Source organism: Amia ocellicauda, chromosome 11, assembly GCF_036373705.1.
Source record: "Amia ocellicauda isolate fAmiCal2 chromosome 11, fAmiCal2.hap1, whole genome shotgun sequence".
In the NCBI taxonomy this organism is placed as follows: domain Eukaryota; kingdom Metazoa; phylum Chordata; class Actinopteri; order Amiiformes; family Amiidae; genus Amia; species Amia ocellicauda.
Genome location: NC_089860.1, coordinates 9,522,610 through 9,533,265, shown reverse-complemented (window position 1 = coordinate 9,533,265; position 10,656 = coordinate 9,522,610).

Below are 10,656 nucleotides of genomic sequence, written 5' to 3'. Positions count from 1 at the left end.
AAGCGAGAAATGACACTTGACAATATAACTCAACATACAGTATGCACTTCTCCTCAGTTTCTCTCCATTCAGCACCAATATCCAGGGCCTCTTATGAGCTGATCCGCAGGCTGTAAAATGAGCAATGTGTCAAACTGCTGTGCAACGGGAGTCTTATTCCTCCCCTGCTGTCACAATCCCTGTTGATTGTTTGTGCGATGAGGGGAAGATATGAGCAACATGTCTAATGTGTGAATTACTGCCTTTTTAATGATCATTATCTGCAGCCCGAGACATCGTAAGAGGCGGCCTGATGGAGGGGTGTTGGAAGAGCGTAGGAAGGTCAGTGTCTGTGAGGAATTTCTGAATGTCCTGTAGCCTCCTATAGCATACAGTACAAACAGGGCCGCTCGGCCGTCTTGTTTCATTGTGAATGTGTGTGTAAAACATGTTCACTGGTTTCCCCTCTGAGGGTTTGTACTGCATTTGCAGAAATGTACACAGATAACAGATTGATCAGCAGCAGCAGCAATGAATAGTTTTCTCTGCAGGTCTATCAGATGAGTGACACCCATCTGTGTGCTCGTTGTCATTCCTCTTTATGGGTCTTCTCAGGTTTTTCATTTCACAGTTATAGTTTGGGAATCTTAAATTGAATCTGTTTTTCGGAGCTGAAATCAAACTCGGCTGTTGTGCCGACATTTGAAACTACCAAGCGCCAAAGCCGGTCATTGTAACCGACAGCTCTTTAGCAGCTGTGATATGACAATCAAAGGCAAACTATCGCATACAACTCGTACGTTTTATTCATGAACATCATATCCAACATCTGTATAGCACAACTGGATTATTTAAATTGATATATGATCCTAAAAAAATCATATTATTGCTCTGAATAACAAAGCACTTTTTCTAAACGTGCACACTGCAGTCAAAACATGAATAACCATACAGCCTACAATAAGCACAAAGCTCAAAAACGGCATACAATAAAGGAATGAAACAAGTGTTAACGTAAATATTGTTTATATAATAATCATGCTCAAAAGCAATATGTTCTAGTTGAAGAATAACTATTGCGTTTATCAAAACATAATTGTACACTAAAGTAAACATTTGCAACACCATGTAAACTTTGTTTTCAACATACAGTGGTTGTATTCACTGTAGCTTTGTATTTCAAGAAACGATTGAGTATATATTTAGCCTGCATACCTGACAGCTCGTACAGTCCTCACAGGACAGTTTCTGCACTTTCCCTGCATGAGCTCGTACCTCACACTGCATTTTGACAGCCCTGTCCAGGTGAACACTTCTGCTCCACGAATGTATAGCATCGCAATAAATGCTCCTCTGCTGATAATGTCCCTGAATCATTATTTTGCGTGCGATGTGTCTGCGTTATTGCGCTCTGTACTACGTGCAGTAGCAATCGTGTTTTGATCAGTAGAGGAAAAACACTCGGTGCCATTTGGACCTGTGTTTCACTCACAATGTTTTCACAACACTGACACAAACCCATGAATGATCTGTCATTCCCAGTATCAATGATGTCCCCTGAATCAGTCATGTTCATATACACGGCATTTCCAAAAGGCGCTCTCTTCAGTCTCCGTTTCCAATCCATGTCTATTTGCAGGGTAATCACTGTATCCGCTCAATCTGACTACAATTGTAAGAACACACCTGTAATGCTGTACAATGCGTGTGTTTTTCAAGCACATGAAATACTGTAGACAGGTAGAGATCGCCACTTGAGCGCCAGACTGACTGCATTGTAAAGGAAAGGCAGGATTATGTGTTATATTTGATTTCTTATGTATGTAAATGACTGGTCAGAATAACCCAATTTTGGCTATTCTAGGTAAATGTATTCTAGATAAACGTATTTATTTTAGCGTTTATGCAGCTAAAACGCTGTAGGCATGTTTAGGACATATAGTTAGGAAAAGTCAGGAATGGGTATGCGCTGTGTATTTAGGAACACAGTAATTCAAATTTGAATAACCAAATCGGTCAAATTGACCGGCTCGGCTCTTCTAGTGTTTAAACAACATTAAACCCCACAGCTGGAGAAAAACAACAGCATACAAATGTAGCTGCTTTAATGGGACACTTTAAATGTGTGCTTTTCCATTTCCTTCTCCTTCTCTTTCAAACAATCAACATGACAGAAGCGGAAGCGCCAGAAGGCAGACAGGACGGACCGTGGAGAGACCAGTGCTCAATCTGCACCATCCACACCGGACCTGTCCACCTCGGCCCCTGCTTTCTCCCCCTCTCCCTCTCCCTCCCCCTCCACTTTTCCCTCCCCCTACACCTCCACCTCTCCCTCTCCCTCCACCTCCACCTTTCCCTCTCCCTGTCCCTCCCCCTACACCTCTCCCTCTCCCTCTCCCTCCACCTCCACCTTTCCCTCCCCCTGTCCCTCCCCCTACACCTCCACCTCTCCCTCTTCCTCTCCCTCCACCTCCACCTTTCCCTCCCCCTGCCCCTCCCCCTACACCTCCACCTCTCCCTCTCCCTCCACCTCCACCTTTCCCTCCCCCTACACCTCCACCTCTCCCTCTTCCTCTCCCTCCACCTCCACCTTTCCCTCCCCCTGCCCCTCCCCCTACACCTCCACCTCTCCCTCTCCCTCCACCTCCACCTTTCCCTCCCCCTGTCCCTCCCCCTACACCTCCACCTCTCCCTCTCCCTCTCCCTCCACCTCCACCTTTCCCTCCCCCTGTCCCTGCCCCTACACCTCCACCTCTCCCTCTTCCTCTCCCTCCACCTCCACCTTTCCCTCCCCCTGTCCCTCCCCCTACACCTCCACCTCTCCCTCTTCCTCTCCCTCCACCTCCACCTTTCCCTCCCCCTGCCCCTCCCCCTACACCTCCACCTCTCCCTCTCCCTCCACCTCCACCTTTCCCTCCCCCTGTCCCTCCCCCTACCCCTCCACCTCTCCCTCTCCCTCTCCCTCCACCTCCACATCTCCCTCTTTCTCACCCTCTCACTCCCTCTCTCCCTCCCTCTTTCCCTCCTACTCTCTGTCTCCCTCTCTCTTGCCCTCTTTCTCTGATTTCTTCCACAGGAGCAGCGATCCCCTCCTGGTGGAAGTAGGACAAGCGGAGGAGGTTGAAGATGATGAAGATGTGGTGTTTGTGGCAGTGGTGCGCGCTGCTCAGACGGAGGAAGAGCGTCTGCAGGTCAGTGGCGTTGCTGCAGGCGCTGTGATGCTTGTGGCCGCTACACAGGTCCTGTCAGTGCTGCCATCCTCAGTGCCTGGCTCAGCAATTCAGTGCCCCTTCTGGTGGCGCTGAGAACAACTCAGTTTCGTGCTGTAGCGCTTGCTGATGTATGTGTTGTTTTCCACAGCTGGACAGAGAGCAGCAGCAGCAGCAGCAGCAGCAGAGCAGCTCTCAGAGCGCACAACCCGGACAGGACCCCCCTACCTCGCCTGTCTCCTCCCGCCCCTCCTCTCAGGTTAGTGTGGACCCTTCATCAGAAGGCGATGCGCCAGAGCCTGGGGAACATGAGGACTATCTCCTGGTCACTGTGGGAGCTGACGGACAGGAGCTGGAGGGTCATGATCAGTATCTCCTGGTCACTGTGGGAGCTGACGGACAGGAGCTGGAGGGTCATGATCAGTATCTCCTGGTTCCTGTAGCAAATGATGGAGAGGATCCTGGGGTACAGGAGTGGGAATTCCTGCCCGTGGGTAAGAAGTGGTTTCTCAGCAGGTGGTTTAGGCCAGAGATGTGTCTGAGTCAGACAGATGTTTTAGAGCAGGGTCCCCGCAGATTTGTAGTTTATTCTTGTTTTATGGGTAATTTCAGATATTGCTGTGTGCTGTTTTTCGCTTTGCTTTACAAACCCGCAGTGCTTTAAACCAGGCTTTGTGCTCTTGTTCCTGCTCAGACGACGATCTGGAACCTGGTGGTGCCTTTGGAGACGAGGGACTGAACGCATCGCAGATTGAACTCCTGCCCACCAAGCGGTTCGATCCGGCCCACAGTGGAGGGAAGACAGCGTGAGTTGCCCTCCTAGAGCCTATTGCTGAGTCAGAGCAAGTTCTCCTCACCGTGGGTCTCTAGACGCAGTGAAATCTAATGAAACTCACTTCCAGGCGTCTGTTTCTAGAGGCAGAGTTGTGAGACCAGTGACCTGGGAGTCCCTGTTTGTAGATGTTGCTCCAAAATACAATCTCAGCTTAGACTGACCTAAGAGAGCATCGCAATAATGTAGTTATAAGCTTATATGGGCACATTTCTCTGGTCCCAATCTAATATGCTGGAATTAATATACACACAGTTCTACCAAGTATGTGTTGTACGTAATTAAGCAGAGTTTGGTCCCCTGACTGAGCTGTGTCCAATACTGTTCTGTATTTCAGATGTCAAGTGTGCCTGATGGACTTCGACGAGGACGAGGAGCTGAGGACCCTGCCCTGCCTACACGACTACCACGTGCAGTGCGTGGATCGCTGGCTAGAGGTGAGCCCTCCCTTCATTCCTAGACTGTCTGTGTGGTTGGATACAGAGTACTGGGATTGATTTCACTGCAACTGTACTTCACGGTAGAGCGTGCCTTAAAAATACGATGACTCTCTGCCAGGGGATAAAATTAACTATTTTGGCCACTAGCCACTGTGTCTGGTAGAAGGAAAAGACTTACCAGCCTCTTGGTATTTTTACCAGCCAAAGGAAAACCTCAGCAAAAATGCAAGAGGGTGCGTAAATGTGTGGTGAACATGTTAAGACGTTGCATTTATTCAGGTAATTAACCAATCACCATAACAAAAGCTAATTGCACACCTGTATAGACTAGACAGGTGTGTTTGTGAGGGAAAAGGATCTGGATAGAAAAAGATGCTCCCACACAGTTTCTATTTGCAAGTGTTATAAGGTCTTTGATCAAAACATTGCATTGTATTGAATTATAACACTTGCTAGTAGAGGCAGGAGCATCGTTTTCAAATGAATCAATCACATGTGCAATAACATGGTAGCTAATGGGGATCTGTATAAACGCACTAAACCAACACATGAGAAGGGGTGTTATATGGTGACACATTATTGCTCTTCATACTCCTCTTCCTCTTCAGTGCTACTCCCTTCTCTGGGTTTCTGCACGTCATTAAAAGGATTTCATTGGATTGGCTAGATATTCATAGAGTCACGGTCTGTGGCTGGGTAAAAAATATATCATCTCTAGGAATGATGACAGACAGTGATGTTGTTTCCAGTGGTCAATACCGCACGCCAGCAAAGACGCACTGTAAACAAACCGCACGTTTCTCTTCAGCAGAATCTCCGCTACGCAGCAGAAAATGCGTGTCTCTATCGCAAATCGTTTCAACACAAATGAATACGTTGTAATTGATGCAATTGATGAATACTTCTCTAACACAACCACTTTGTTAAATAAATATCTACATTATTAGAAGCCGTATGGAAATGGCATAATAATAGCAGACCTGTCAACTCGCACGCATCGTGTCAGACTCTTGTATTATTGTTTCCCAACATTATCACAACTGTTTATTGTCACAATTTCAAATTAACTATAAAGGTTCTGACTATTTGCTTCATAATGGAATATTTTGCAATTACAGATGTAAATGACTGACCAATAAGTTTTTATTTTAAATTTTTTATACATTTTCATCAATTGCAGTTTTGCAATGTGAGCTGCAATGAAAATGCCTTAACATTAGCGTCCTTGTGGCAATGTTTTCCGGTCACAACCGCGAAATACAAAATGTATAAGAACTATCTATCTAGCTAATTTATACAATATACTTGTCTAAACGATTGACTTTTCCTCTCCACACCACACTCACACTGACGCTCTGCGTTCAGAAACACAACTGTGCTTTCGAGTTCCAGTGAGTACAGAATAAAGAGCAATAGCTGGCTGTGTGTGTATTCATGTGTTTGTTGCTCCTCTTTCCTTTTCTGTCATATTATAATTCTGAAACACTTTGATCCAGGTAATTAAAAAGTTTGGCGGGTGGCGGGTTTTATTCACTGCTCTCTGCACAGGATGACACTACTAATTTTGTTTTGATTGATTTCTTCTCCTCCAGGACAACACATCCTGCCCCATTTGCCGATGGGATGTCAGATCAGCCTTCGAGTGACCAGTGAAGAGGCCCCCCCACCTCACGGCAAGAAATGTGAGTGTTCCCCCTTGTTCTGACAGCTGTATATATGTCTGTACATAGTATTATATTGTTTTGTTTCTTTACACTACATTTTACTACTGCAGCGGATCCCGCTAACTTCCAGTGCAGGACTCCTTCTGCTATAAACGAATCTGAAGAGAAGCAGCGAGAATGAGCTCCACCTTTTCTTATATAACAGGCCTTGGAAAGAGAAGTCTGTAAGTAAACTGTCGTTTTTAAATAATTATAGCCTGTTTTCACTGATTCAAGTGCTGTTTCACGTTAGTTTCACATTTTAATGTTTATTTAGTGTGTATGGTTACCATGACAATACATGAATTTATGCTGAGGACCGTTATAGGAAGTGTTAGCGCAATAGCCGTCTGTCATTCAAATTAGCTGACGTTTTTTTGTAATGTCTATATTTTTATATTTTACGATGTTCTATGCAGATGATTGCCTTGTATATGCAAACAGTTGTATATTGATTTATTTTAATACTATTTAAAACAAAGTGACAGTAAAAGTGGTTTTGAAGTTAATTTTGTTTTGATTGAATTCTTTTCCTCCAGGACAACACATCCTGCCCCATTTGCCTATGGGACGTCAGATCAGCCTTCGAGTGACCGGTGAAGAGGCCCCCCCACCTCACAACAAGAAATGTGAGTGTTCCCCATACACGGACATTGAAATCGTGCACATCTCAGAACACTTATTGCACTTAAACATACACTGTGCATGTTGGAACCATAGATTAAGTAATCAATACAAAAGTAAATAGTGCACTGTGCACATTGAAATAACAGCAACAACTAATAAACACTTTAGGTAAAAGACACCCACACCAAGAACCCTGGGCACTGCTGAGACATTGGAAGAGGCAGTCAGCCTGCTACGGCAGCACTTCACCGGGAGACAGCGGGTGCTCCTTCGGTGATACAAGCTACGGAAACGGCATCAGCGGCCGGGTGAGTCCATTCAAAGCTACGTGACTAACCTCAGGGATGTGGCTAGATCGTGCCACTACGGGGTGCTTCGGACCAGATCGTACGCGATCAGCTTATCATCAGGGATAATTCAGCCAGTATATGCTGCACCCTAGATCTCCAACTTGGCCATCGCCACAAAGAAGTCCGGGGGGCTCCGCATCTGTGTTGATCTGCGCTCTGTCATCAAGGCAGTCATCCCAGACAGATACCCTTTGCCCACAGCGGAGGAGTAAGCTCGACTTGCATCAGGGCTATCTCCAGGTGCCCCTCCACCTGGCCAGCCGAGATCTCACAGCTCTTGTCACACACGCAAGGTGTTCAGGTATACACGAATGCCCTTTGGGCTTAGCTCTGCCCCCAGCTGTTTCCAGAAGGTGATGACCACTGTCCTGGCAGGGATCCAAGGGGTCGCAGTGTTTCTGGATGACATTCTGGTCCATGCCCCTGACCTCTCTGCCCACAATGAACATCTCCACTGGCTTTTCACCGCTCTCCAGGAAGACCATCTGACGCTCAATGGGGAGATGTGTACATTTGCAGCACCAGCCATTGACTTTGTGGGTTTTCAACTGACTGCCAAAGGGATTGTGCCTCTCATGTGAAACATAGAGGCAATCCACAACATCCCAGAACCCACCTCTGCCTCCCAAGTGGCCTCGTTCCTGTGGATTACTGCCTTCTACCTCCGATTTCTGCCTCAATATTCCCAGACTACAGCACCCCTTCGCCAGCTCCTTAAGAAGGAGGAGCCGTGGAACTGGACCCCAGCCTGCACGGCAGCGGTCTGTGCGCTCAAAGCACAGCTCACCACGCCTCCTGTCCTGGCCCATTTTGACCCATTCAGCCCTACTGTGGTCTCATGTGACGCCTCAGCTGGGGTGGTGGGAGCAGTTCTGTCTCTGCCGCAGGATGAAGGGGAACGACCAATAGCCTTCGCCTCCAAGGCCCTGACCCCCACGAAGCAGCGCTATTCTGTTGGCGAGGGAGAGGCCCTTGCCTGCATCTGAGCCTGCGAAAGAGGAGCTGAAAAGTGAATCAGAGAGGGACCCTGTCCTGACAGCTCTCCACACCTACATACGCACAGGATGGCCAGGAGGAGCTGGCTCCGTTTGCAAGGGTGAGATATCTGTGTCTCCAGGGGGCTGTGCACTGTTGTTCCAGGCAGCTTGTGTGCGCGTGTCCTCACAATCAAGCAGAGATCAAGAGACCTGATGTGGTGGCCAGGCATTGACCAGGATATTGAGGCTATGGTCAGGGACTGCACACCACGTCTGCTCCGTGGAAAACTGGACCGCCTGTCCAGGCCCCAATGCAGCCCCTCACGTTGCCGTCCCACCTCTGGGAACACCTACAACTCTGCGGGGAGATTCATGGCCAGGCAGAACCTCACCACCAACGCTTCCTACTGGTGGTGTACGAGCTTCACTCAAAGTGATGAGAGGATAAGAGGTCAGGAATGTTTGGAAATGACGACTGGTTGCTCCTGTGTGATTTATAATGTCAGTTGTGTGTGCTGTGTCAGCTGCACTGATAACTGAAATTCATATTGTTTCCACATCAAGCAACATCATTAATTAGTATTGCTGTTGAGTGAGAAAAACACACGATTTCCATTGCCAATCGTTTAATCCTAGGAGATCTGTTTTATTGCAGTCAAATCAGTTGATTTACACTTTGATACATTTTGAAGTTAATTTTGTTTTGATTTCTTCTCCTCCAGGACAACACATCCTGCCCCATTTGCCGATGGGATGTCAGATCAGCCTTCGAGTGACCAGTGAAGAGGCCCCCCCACCTCACGGCAAGAAATGTGAGTGTTCCCCCTTGTTCTGACAGCTGTATATATGTCTGTACATAGTATTATATTGTTTTGTTTCTTTACACTACACTTTACTACTGCAGCGGATCCCGCTAACTTCCAGTGCAGGACTCCTTCTGCTATAAACGAATCTGAAGAGAAGCAGCGAGAATGAGCTCCACCTTTTCTTATATAACAGGCCTTGGAAAGAGAAGTCTGTAAGTAAACTGTCGTTTTTAAATAATTATAGCCTGTTTTCACTGATTCAAGTGCTGTTTCACGTTAGTTTCACATTTTAATGTTTATTTAGTGTGTATGGTTACCATGACAATACATGAATTTATGCTGAGGACCGTTATAGGAAGTGTTAGCGCAATAGCCGTCTGTCATTCAAATTAGCTGACGTTTTTTTGTAATGTCTATATTTTTATATTTTACGATGTTCTATGCAGATGATTGCCTTGTATATGCAAACAGTTGTATATTGATTTATTTTAATACTATTTAAAACAAAGTGACAGTAAAAGTGGTTTTGAAGTTAATTTTGTTTTGATTGAATTCTTTTCCTCCAGGACAACACATCCTGCCCCATTTGCCTATGGGACGTCAGATCAGCCTTCGAGTGACCGGTGAAGAGGCCCCCCCACCTCACAACAAGAAATGTGAGTGTTCCCCATACACGGACATTGAAATCGTGCACATCTCAGAACACTTATTGCACTTAAACATACACTGTGCATGTTGGAACCATAGATTAAGTAATCAATACAAAAGTAAATAGTGCACTGTGCACATTGAAATAACAGCAACAACTAATAAACACTTTAGGTAAAAGACACCCACACCAAGAACCCTGGGCACTGCTGAGACATTGGAAGAGGCAGTCAGCCTGCTACGGCAGCACTTCACCGGGAGACAGCGGGTGCTCCTTCGGTGATACAAGCTACGGAAACGGCATCAGCGGCCGGGTGAGTCCATTCAAAGCTACGTGACTAACCTCAGGGATGTGGCTAGATCGTGCCACTACGGGGTGCTTCGGACCAGATCGTACGCGATCAGCTTATCATCAGGGATAATTCAGCCAGTATATGCTGCACCCTAGATCTCCAACTTGGCCATCGCCACAAAGAAGTCCGGGGGGCTCCGCATCTGTGTTGATCTGCGCTCTGTCATCAAGGCAGTCATCCCAGACAGATACCCTTTGCCCACAGCGGAGGAGTAAGCTCGACTTGCGTCAGGGCTATCTCCAGGTGCCCCTCCACCTGGCCAGCCGAGATCTCACAGCTCTTGTCACACACGCAAGGTGTTCAGGTATACACGAATGCCCTTTGGGCTTAGCTCTGCCCCCAGCTGTTTCCAGAAGGTGATGACCACTGTCCTGGCAGGGATCCAAGGGGTCGCAGTGTTTCTGGATGACATTCTGGTCCATGCCCCTGACCTCTCTGCCCACAATGAACATCTCCACTGGCTTTTCACCACTCTCCAGGAAGACCATCTGACGCTCAATGGGGAGATGTGTACATTTGCAGCACCAGCCATTGACTTTGTGGGTTTTCAACTGACTGCCAAAGGGATTGTGCCTCTCATGTGAAACATAGAGGCAATCCACAACATCCCAGAACCCACCTCTGCCTCCCAAGTGGCCTCGTTCCTGTGGATTACTGCCTTCTACCTCCGATTTCTGCCTCAATATTCCCAGACTACAGCACCCCTTCGCCAGCTCCTTAAGAAGGAGGAGC